This window comes from Tenebrio molitor, chromosome 7 (assembly GCF_963966145.1).
Source record: "Tenebrio molitor chromosome 7, icTenMoli1.1, whole genome shotgun sequence".
NCBI classification, from domain to species: Eukaryota; Metazoa; Arthropoda; class Insecta; order Coleoptera; family Tenebrionidae; genus Tenebrio; species Tenebrio molitor.
Genome location: NC_091052.1, coordinates 21,531,908 through 21,542,974, shown reverse-complemented (window position 1 = coordinate 21,542,974; position 11,067 = coordinate 21,531,908). Strand labels below are relative to the sequence as shown.

The window sequence follows — 11,067 nt, the reverse complement described above, 5'->3', positions numbered from 1 at the left end:
TTTATGACAAAAAACTACTGTAAAGATAGAAAATGACTTCAGGAATTCGCTGGTGTCCTTAATTACCATCCTTACCGGGCATTCCAAAGAGAAAAATCGCGAAAACTAAGAATAAACAGCTATTAATGCGGAAGATCCGATTAAAAATGTCAACTTATATATTTAATGATTATTTATTTATAAATCGCTACAAATAAATCGGAAATAATTTACCATAAAATTTTGATTGTATCATTGTAGAAAAATTTTGATTGTGCGCATTTAGAAATCAGTTCCTCTATTGACTAGAAACTGAGACGACCGGACTACTTTAATAGGATTAATGATAGTACGAGTATACTTGCTCGCCCCAGGCATTGTTTTCTTTCTCTTTTATTGAAATCCGAGTTGTGATCCACGCACCAGATCAAGTCAAACGGCCAATTGTTTTTTCAGCGATGACGTATTTATTCTACCGTGCGATCGAAAATTTAAAAAAATCGAGAGGGCCGTGATTAATACGCTTCAGTTGGGAACACGTAAAAATTTAATTCAAATGTCATCAGATGTCATTACAATAGTAACTGTCATTATTATTATTATTGACTATTAAAATTTGCTATTACACTTTCACTTTAGAGCAAAACATTTTCATTGTGCAGTGTTACTTCAGAAATGGAGAAAGACTTGAGAACGACGAATGATCCTATTCGACACCTCGAGTTTTTGAGGAATTTCAACAAAGTTTCCGGGCTTTCAAGGCACTTACCAAGAACTTACCCAAAAAGTCTACAAATGCATAAACATGTTTTCGGAAACAGATAGTGTTCTGCGCAAAAAAGGCAGTGGACGACCAACCAAAAGAACAGCTGAAAATGTTGAAGAGGTTGAATAAATAATTGTAGAGACCCCAAATAAATCCATACGCAGATTAGCCCAAGAAACTAACCTATCTCTTGGTACAGTTCAGCTTATCCATAGAAAAGATTTGCACTTTTTTCCCTATCGTGTGTTTGTTGTGTACGAAATTAAACCCCTTGATTTTCCCAGACGGGTTGATTATTGCCAGTGGTTTTTAAATCACCTCAATAATAACGATATCCTCGATAAAATCTTTTTTAGTGGCGAAAGTTGGTTTCACTTTAGTGGCGTTGTGAATTCGCAAAACATGAGATCTTTACATGCAGAAAACCCCCATGAATTCATAGAAACCTCTTTACATCCACAGAAAATAGGTGTCTGGCTTGCAGTTTCGCGTAGACGTATTTTTGAGCCCATCTTCTTTAATGGCACAATAAATGCAAAACGGTATAGGAACAATTTATTACGTCCTTTCATTGAGGAATTACATGATGATGAATTGCGAGAAGGACATTTTCAACAAGACAACACACTACTCGCGAAACAGTTGGACTTTTGCATGAATTTTTTGACGACAGAGTAGTTAATTTTCCTCCCAGATCCCCCGATTTAACAATTCTGGATTATTTTGTTTTTCCATACCTGAAAAACAACGTCTCCAAAAACAGCCCTGGCACAATTCCGGAATTAATGCAAGCAATTACTGATACCTGCAATTTATTTGAGGTCCCAACTTTGCAAAGGTCATTTGAAAATATGAAGCGAAGAGTAACACAATGTTTGGAAGCTGAAGGGAGACATTTCGAACATTTACTCTAGTTTTTGTTTTGTTTTACAGTTTTGTCGATTTGCGGTTTTGTACTTTTTGATTTGATATTTTATGTTTCGAAGAACACTGGCTGGTTGAGTCTGAGGCGAATTGTTTTAGAGTGGGTAGTTATTCAATAGCTGAATATTTTGCTAGAAAAAATAACATCCATGGAGGAGTAATACAGTTTGTTGACTCCAGTTTTGAATATACGAATGGTCCCGATATAACCTGCCAGAAGAAATCCAGTAATAGGTGACGATGAGTAGAACTCATACACAAAAAATGTTTCTAATAAAAGTCTTTTCGTTTTCGAGATAAAAATGATTGAAAATTTGGTCAAAATTTGCTGTACGCTAATGAGTTAATCGGTTTTAAAAAGGTAATTCTGGTTACTTGGCTGCAATTTCTTTAGCAACGGTACCTGTAACACGTTTGTCAAGTTTAATTTTAAATTTGCGAATCCTTCAAAAAGTTATGAAATTCACAAAACAAGAATAGCCTCCAACCTAACCAAATTAATGGCAACCTAGTAACTAATATCGCTAAATCCTAGGGAGTAATTAATTTTTGATACGAATTCGAATATTCGAATAAAATAAATTCAGGATGGATTGTGAATTTCATGGTCAAATAATTTTATTTTTTGGCTATGTGATTCTTAAAATAAGGTAGCTATTCCAAATAAGGCCCACTAATGATATTGCCTTAGTTATAGAAATCTCCAAATATACGACAACATAAGCGGTTCGTTTAGCATGAGTGCATAAAATTCCTACAAATGACCGTACCAGATATGTTCAACACCCACCAGTGTTGCTAAAAAGCGGGAAAAGTAAGTGTAAGATTTTAAGCTATTTTCTACAAATTTCTGTTTGAAAATAGCATTGCAGTATTCCTTGGAAAGTTCTTTTTCATTGCATGCATTTATTTCATTCTGCTTTTAGGTTCTTTTCGTATCATATCTTATACCCTTTAATGTGTTTTAATAAGGCCCGTCAAAGGAGTGGGCCTTATTAAAACAGTAGTGGGCTTTATTCTTGAATTATTATTTTGACAAAATAAAATAAGGGAAGTTGGTATTGTCCCTGATGTGACACCTGTGAAATGATAAGTATGCGTATGTGCAAGAATTGTTCCGTTTGGTACCACGAAGCTTGTATAGGCCAAATAAATGATAATGATTTGTATTATTTGTGTAGTAGTCCAATCAATAGGGAGTTTTACCTTGCAAAAGGTACAGATACTTGGCAGGTATCTTCTATCAGGCATATTATTAATATTGTTGAGTTTGCGACCTTGGGGGGTTGCCGCTCGCCCCGCCATACTGGAGAATAGGGGTGCAAAATAACATTTTAGCGATTATTTCATTATCCGTGCGAGATACCTCTATCTAAGTTATTATAGAAAATGTAGAGCATGCAATTCTCTACATTTTTTGTTCTCTATGTTTTTTTGTCAGATCAATAGTTTCGTAGTTACAGCCTGTAGAAATCGAGCATTTATTATTTGTCCGTCTACGGGCATATCGGACTCCAACGTGTATACTAATGAAACAGGTGAACGCCAAATGATCCTGATGATGATGATAAACACCCTGAGGAACAAGAGGAAAATTCTCAAGAGGAATTCCCGAATTCATAAACTCTGATAAATTCAGCTCATCTATACCGATCGATCCAGATCATTTGGATCCGTCTACGTTACAAATAGATCAAAAAGAGTAAAACAGTAAACTTCTACTGCATCGTGGACTATGCCCACCGGGGACACTACGTAAAAAAAACGCACCCTATTGCTCTACCTCTGTGGTGGTGTGGAAAAGAATAAATAGTACAAAATAGCTATTTGTGCAATAAGTTAGGAAAAGTGACTTTTTTCTGTACGAGATGCGGGATTTTTAATCGAGACGAAGTCGAGATTAAAAACGCGTCGAGTACGGAAAAAACACTTTTCCTACGAATTGCACACATGATTTTTTCTACTGGAGTTTGGAAAATACATAAAATTTGGATATTTTTAATGTACTATTAATTATTTCTAAATTAAAAAGCGAAATCAAAATTGTTCTGCTTTCGTTACCATAGAGAAACAATTTATTAATGAAAAATTGTGAAGGTGTTTAAGCTTTTGTCTCAATTAAATACCAGTTTTTACGTTACATATCCCAGGAAACGACCAAAATTGAACTTTTAGTGTTGAAATATTATTTCCGCCCTTAGTAGGAAATTTTTCAGTTTTCCTAACTCAAATTAGTATTACAATGTTGAAGTTTTCCAAACTCTAGTAGAAAAATAATAGAAATTCTCGATTTCTACAGGCTGTAACTACGAAACTATTGATCTGACAAAAAAACATAAAGAACAAAAAATGTAGAGAATTATACGCTCCAGATTTTCTATAATAACTTAGATAGACGTAAGAATGCTGTGCCAGGACCTTTCATCTGTTAGTGAATTTTCAAGATCCTTTCGAACAATTCTTTGACAAGTTGACATTGTTAGCTCAATCTGCTGCGACAGTTGTCAGAGAAATAATTGGCGTTCGTCGTCCATTTGACACAGGACAGTGTCAATATTTTCCTCAGTACGAACCGTAGATTTCCAGTTCTGGAAAATCCATTAATTTGTTATTTTCGGCATAGTCGGCCCGTTTTAAGAGCAGCACACCAATAATGAATTTGCATTTAAGCCGGACCGAGACCACTTTTAAATTTAAGGGGTGTTCTACCTGCGTAGTGGCACCCGTGCTCTTCATCTAGGGCTGAAATGTCTTGTTTCGGCGATTCCAGATTTGACACCAACCCACGCTAACTGGATCAGACAGAAAGTGTATGAATTGTACAGAGTGTCTATAAAAGAACATATATCAAGAGTCCTGTGGAACTCGAATATATTTGATTTTTGCCGCTTTGTCGCATATTGTGGTAACAAATAGAAAAACAGAGATTATGATTGTAACTTCATTAATGACAGGTTCTTTGATTTTTACAATAAAAGCAATTAAACTCCTTCGTGAGGCAGCAATCCATAGTCCAACCTTTATAGGATGTCATCGGTTTTTTTTTTCTAACAATTTTCTGACAAGTGGAGAGTGGTACACATAGACAACACAGTAAACCTATAGAACGCAAACTCCCATAGTTTTTTGTGTCCCGACGCCATCTACTGGCTTGTGGTAGGTGCAAAATAAGACACAGCCAGCTGGATATCCTGGCTTTTTTATTTACTTTAATTTTCAAAATAATTTATTAATAAAATTAAAAGACTGCATTTATTTTGAAGTTTTTATTTTCAATTTTTTTCGATACATTTCCATTGCATTTTTATAAATTTTGGTTTGGTATTTCTTTTCCTCAATTGCGACAAACAGACTCACCTCCTCACCTTCAAAATTTTGCTTTTTATTTTTACATCGAATTTTGCATGTAACGTTTTCGGTACATTGCAGCCCGCAGTTTCAGCCCGAATTTTGGATTAACATTCTGGCTTTTTATAATTTTGATTATGTTCAGCTTTTCTCATTTTCTTTTTGAAACTTTCACAAGAATTTCTCTTCTTCATTACTACATAAAACAGGATTTACACAATTTACTTATAGCGTCTTCAGTAGAAATATCGTAGATCGGATGAAAACTCTATAAAAAATAGTTTTCAGTTAAAATATAATTATCAATATTTTTTTACTATTACTGGAAGTAAGTCTGGACTGGAAAAGGAAGGAAGTTGTATTGAATCGAGGATACGGCCACATTCAGCAATCTATTGTTCGTGCCGAAGTATTTGCTGGTAAAATGAAGTCCACACACAGTGTAGCTGTTATACCTACACTTTAATAGGCTACAAAGTTGATAACTGCTTGTTACCCGTGTTTTTAATCCATTCCATAAAATGCCCAGGATATTTAATTGGATTTGAAAATCTATGGCGAGTTCCACATGGTTTAAATACCTTTGCACTCTGCAAATTCTCGTAACAGTAGATTTATTATTAATTTATGACTTAATATGTCAAAATGTATATATTTTTTTAATTTTGGCATAAGTTTCCGCGATTTTTATTTTTATAAAACAGCAGCGTCCCCTGACGGCTTGTGGTGGGTGCGTTTCCAAAAAAAAACGATAAAATGCATAGGAGTTTGCGTTCTATAGGTTTACTGTGTTGTCTATGGTGGTACATCAGTCTGAAGTCCTAAGGGATTTTTTTGAGTTTTGTTCCATTCGTTGGCGTAAATCTTCAACAATTTCGTCATTCACTGGCGGTCTTCCTACAGTTTTATCTTTTTCGATACTTCTAGTTGCCACAAATCTATCCACCATCCTTTTAACATGTGGAATTAAATGTGCTTTCGCATGTTATCATTTGGAAATTTTCCGAAAAATTCTTTGCAAGCGTTTATTAGAATAAACCCACTCTCCATTCTGCAGGATACCATTTCGGTAATACGACATCACAATGAAGGTGTTTTTCTCTGGCGATAAAACCATTGCGGTTTACTGAAAAGATTATTTATTACTTACTGTAAACGTACGAAAATAAATGTCGTACCTTCCTACTTCGTCACTTGTTGGTATTCACAGTTCACACTTATGCGGAAAAACGTTTCAGTTTTGATAAAGACTGTTGAATAAAATTACAAGCAAAACAACTAAGACGCCGAACTCACAATTGACGCTAACATTTAATTTGTCATTTGACATCTAATTTGCCGGCTTCAACGACTTGACATGGTTCGGCCAAAAAAAATATAGAGCCGCACAATTCCACAGGACTCTTGATATATGTTGTTTTATAATAGACACTTTGTACAAAAATAACACGGTTCCAACTATATCTATTTTGTATAATCAACTGACAGCTGATGGTATCATAAGATGCTCTCAAAAAACATTACATATAATAGATTTGTGAAATCCATTGGATTGTGCGACCTATTTTTTATAATTTCGCAAAAATTGCAGAGCACAAAAATGCGTTGAAGACCCCCAGTACGAAATGTTTTAATACGGCCCATTTCTGAACCTTCAATAATTTGAGTTATTTATGAGGGCCGACAGCAACGGGCTCTCCCAAATGTTGGAAGCCTAAGGATTAGTGGGTTATAAAGACCAGCATAAGACGTGTCTAAAATCTTGTCATCCAACTATAGACCCATTTTTTTGCATTGACTTTGACACTGACAGTAACGTTTGACGTTGTAGACTTTGATTTACAATACTAAAATTTTGGCTGTACGAGTTTTTTTTGGCCAGCGATAGCAGGTACAGTTAGAGACACGGAATTTCGGGCATAATTCAACTTCACTTCAAAAAATTGCGATGGTGATTTACATCTTTATTGTCAACGTGACATTCAAAAGTCAAATTTTAAAATCTATTTTCTGTTCACGTCAATCGCATGTCAATCAAAATCGTCGCAAACCGTAAAATTGAGGTTAATAATATAAAGCCTATTTTACATTTTTTGACGGTATATTGACAGGGATGCCCGAAATTCCGTGTCTCGAACTGTACATCAAAATTTCGACTTTTCTTTTGAGTGTACATTAAATCTAGTGATAAATAAATTACTACTGTCAGATAGAAAGAAGTTGGGTTATAAACTGGTGTTTCAAGTTATTTTATATTCAAGCGGTCGAAAATCGCGCCCCAATGTATCTCCATAGAGACGGTTAAAGTTTCTTTTTTTTTCTGAGCGTAGTAGAAGTACTTCAAGTCCTAGGAGTGAAAATGTCCCAGTGGCGGCTCGAGTCAAATGTAGGGTCATTTGAAGTATTTGTCACGATTTATTTATCAATTACAATTACTGATCAGTTACACGAAATATGTAATATGTAATTAAATTATCCCTATTACAGAAAAGCCTCTAAAAAAGTGAAATAATGAATTTATTACCCAATATTTAACCGCTTCCCCTATGGTCTATCACGAGGAACATCAGCAATAGATAAATGCCCCATATACTTCTCCAATGTGGAAACATTATTCTACGTAAATTACCAAGTTAGTAAAATTATAGGGATTTTAAATATGTATTACCAATAGCCTGTCAACCTGACATTGCCGATGTCAAGTGAACGGATAATACTAATATTTTATTCAAATATTTAAAATTAATAAATTAAAAAGAAACTATGCAATTCAAAATAACTTTGAGAATGGAAAAAAGTTACTCCTAATAAACAATTCGGGAGGTAAATATTAACCAGTCTCGAACTCTATTGCTATTGCAAACACATCCCTTAATGTTTAAATAACTATTTTAATGTCGTGTCAAGTTAAAACATCCGGTAAGTGCCAATTACAAGACAAAAACACGAGTATTTTTCAACTGTTTCATTGCCAACAGACTCAGTCATTGTAGAGTAGAGTAGAGTTTATTATGTTAAAAAAATACAAAGTATTATACACTCGTCCAACACAAACTAAAAGTATGGCTTAACTGCTAAAGAACACATAAAGTTTTTATTTATCAAATATGGTTTAATTTTACTTAAAGCATATTTAGACGATTGAATTCGTATCCCTAATTGGAAGGACATTGTAAAACTTGATTGTAGATCACACTGTAGTACAGTAAATTGAGCAGATCAAAATTTACAACTACAGAGCGCCCAGAAATGTGGTAGCAACTTTTACACAAAGTGTCACAAGAGGGCACTTTCGAAAAGCCAAATTTGTTCAATCTTGCAACATTCAATTTTTGAATTTTTTCAAAAGAATATGTTAAGGAGGTTTTCCGAACAATTTTTACCCCCGATTTGGGCATTAAATTTTGTCTAGATGTTGCTCGAAGGGTTCAGTTATGCATTGAGCATAATGGTGGTCAATTTGAACATCTATATACCGGTGTCCCAGAACTGCCGCATGATGTTTTAATAACGTATTCCGGAGTGAAAATTAAGACTAAATTTGAAAGAATAAATGTCGAGGGCCGTAGGGTATTTAAATGGTAAACTATTGAAATTAACCAATCGTGTGAAGCTTTTTTCAACCTGTTTTAAGGTATATTAAGTAATCCGACTAGTTGCTAGGAAACAGCTTACATTTACATTTTTCAAAAATCTTATAAATTTAGCTGGTCCACTGTACTTGACAGAAATGAAGTGTCAATGTGACATTATTTTTTAATAGCTGCGTTGAGGCACGTCACCCTAAGATGAAAGCGTAAATGTTGAGCTGACAAACGTTAATACACTCCTTGAAACTAGGGACAAATATTGAGGTTCATGTTTGATTGGAATAATGCCTTAACAAAAGCTGGTTTTTAAGCAGGGTAAAACAGAAAAGCAATATTGTTTTGATTTTTTAGAATTTAAAAAAAAAGTTTAATAAACAATCAAAAACCATAACAGTTAACAATTCGTAGATACTGTTATAATAATTGCTCAAAATGACCTCCACCAATTTGAATACAAAGGCGTGCTCGTCTTATTAAGCTTGCTTGGGCGCCTTGAATCATTTGAGGTGTACCTAATTGTTGCCAAAGCTTCATGCAATCTATCATCCAGTTGTTTTTCATGTAACCCCACAAAAAATAGTCTAAAGGTGTGAGGTCAGGCGACCTAGCCGGCCAATTTATTGGCCTACCACGTCCTATCCAAGAATCAGGATATCTTCTATCAAGGACTTGTTGAGCTTGAGTTGTATAATGCACTGGAGCACCATCGTGTTGAAACCAGGGATGTGCCAAGAATTGCAATGGCACATCGTCTAGAAGATCAGGCAATTTATCATTAAGAAAATTGGCATAGACTTCACCATTTAATCTTGGAGGAAATTCAAACGGACCAACCTGAAACTCTACAGTCGATATTTTATCTGATAATCGTTTGTTTATTAACACTTGCCAATGAATCTCCTAAAATCCCAGCCCACAGATTAATACTAAACCGATGTTGAAATGCATTAACATGAATTGCATGATGTGGATTTTCGTCTACCCATACATGATAATTATGAATGTTAAATGTTCCGTTTCTTGAGAAAAAACATTCATCCGTAAATAAAATACTTTTTACAAAGTTGGGATTTGCTTCATGTCGTTGCAGTAACCATTCACAGAACTGCACTCTGAGAGGAAGATCTTCAGGCAAGAGATTCTGTACACGTGTATAATGATAAGCGTGTTGTCGATTATCCTTTAGAATCCGCTGTGTTGTGCTTTTTGAAATGTCAAACATACTAGCGACGCTTCTAATACTTAACGTTCCGTCTTCCTCAAAAGTCTGAAGAACAGCCTCTTCATTTTATGGAGTGCGAGCCTCTCGTGTAACACCACCAACTCCTTTAGTTTGAGGTACTAAATTCCCCGTATTCCTAGCGCGATTCACCAAACGCAAAAATACATTTGCAGGAAAACGTGCAGCGTAAGCTTCTACGGCTGCGTAAGCACTTTCCCCACATGCTCCATAAACTATGAGCATATCATAGTACTCTGCAGCGGTAAACATTTTCAAAACTGTTCACTTTTGGATTTAATGAAAAAATATTACTGTCAAAATGACGTTAAGAAATGTCACAATGTAATTTATTATTCGATTACAGCGGACCAAATAATTCAAAGAATTTTATCGTATTATGAAAATCCATGGAAATGAAACAAACTAATGAGCTTACCTAATAAAGCAATTAACAATGGTCTTATGATTGGTCAGCGAAAATCGCTTACATTATAGATACTATAGGACCCTCGACATTTTTTCTTTCAATTTTAGTCTTGATTTTCACTCCAGAATACGCTATTAAAGTATCATGCGGCACTTCTGGGACACCCGGTATATAAAAATGAATCCCTATTTCCCTTGGTCACGGCATAACTTGAGAACGACTTAACCGATTTCATTCATCTTTTTTTTTATGTTTTCTAATATGTACTTCGTAGAAGGTTCTTACGGAACGAAAAATTAAGAAAATTGCGCAGAAAATTGGAAAATTTTAGAATGAAATAATGTTCTTGGTTAAGCGCATCACTTGAGAACGCCTGGACCGATTTGGCTAATTCTTTTTTTTTATGTTTGTAATAGTCCGAATCAGGTTTAAAAGAAAAATTGGAAAAGTTGACCGGAAAATTGGAAAATTCGGGAAAAGTTTAAAGTGCTTTTTTCTATGAGAACGGCTGGAACGATTTGGCTATTTTTTTTAATGTTCGTAATAATCCGAATGAGGTTTTTATTTAAAGAAAAACTGGGAAAGTTGCCCGGAAAATTAGAAAATTCGGGAAAAACTGCAAAAATTGTAATTTTTGTATGCACTTTCGATCATAACTGACGATGGGAACGATTGTTTTTTTTTTGTTCGATATGCTCCCGAGATGGAAATAGAAAAAAAATCTGGAAGATTTGGAGAAAAATCTGGAAAAAGTAAATTAAAATAACTCTGAAAAACTGAAAGTGCTTTTTTGTATGAACTCAAGACCATA

The 11,067-nt window shown here is 34.7% G+C and overlaps 2 protein-coding genes across 8 annotated transcripts in view; both read left to right on the top strand.

Moving 5' to 3' along the window:
* Positions 1-11,067, top strand: part of LOC138135356 (zinc finger protein draculin-like) — a 218,590-nt gene that overhangs the window by 52,103 nt on the left and 155,420 nt on the right. The window lies entirely within an intron of this gene.
* LOC138135355 (zinc finger protein draculin-like) overlaps positions 1-11,067 on the top strand; it is a 49,803-nt gene that overhangs the window by 32,924 nt on the left and 5,812 nt on the right. The gene's annotated exons all lie outside the window — the stretch shown is intronic.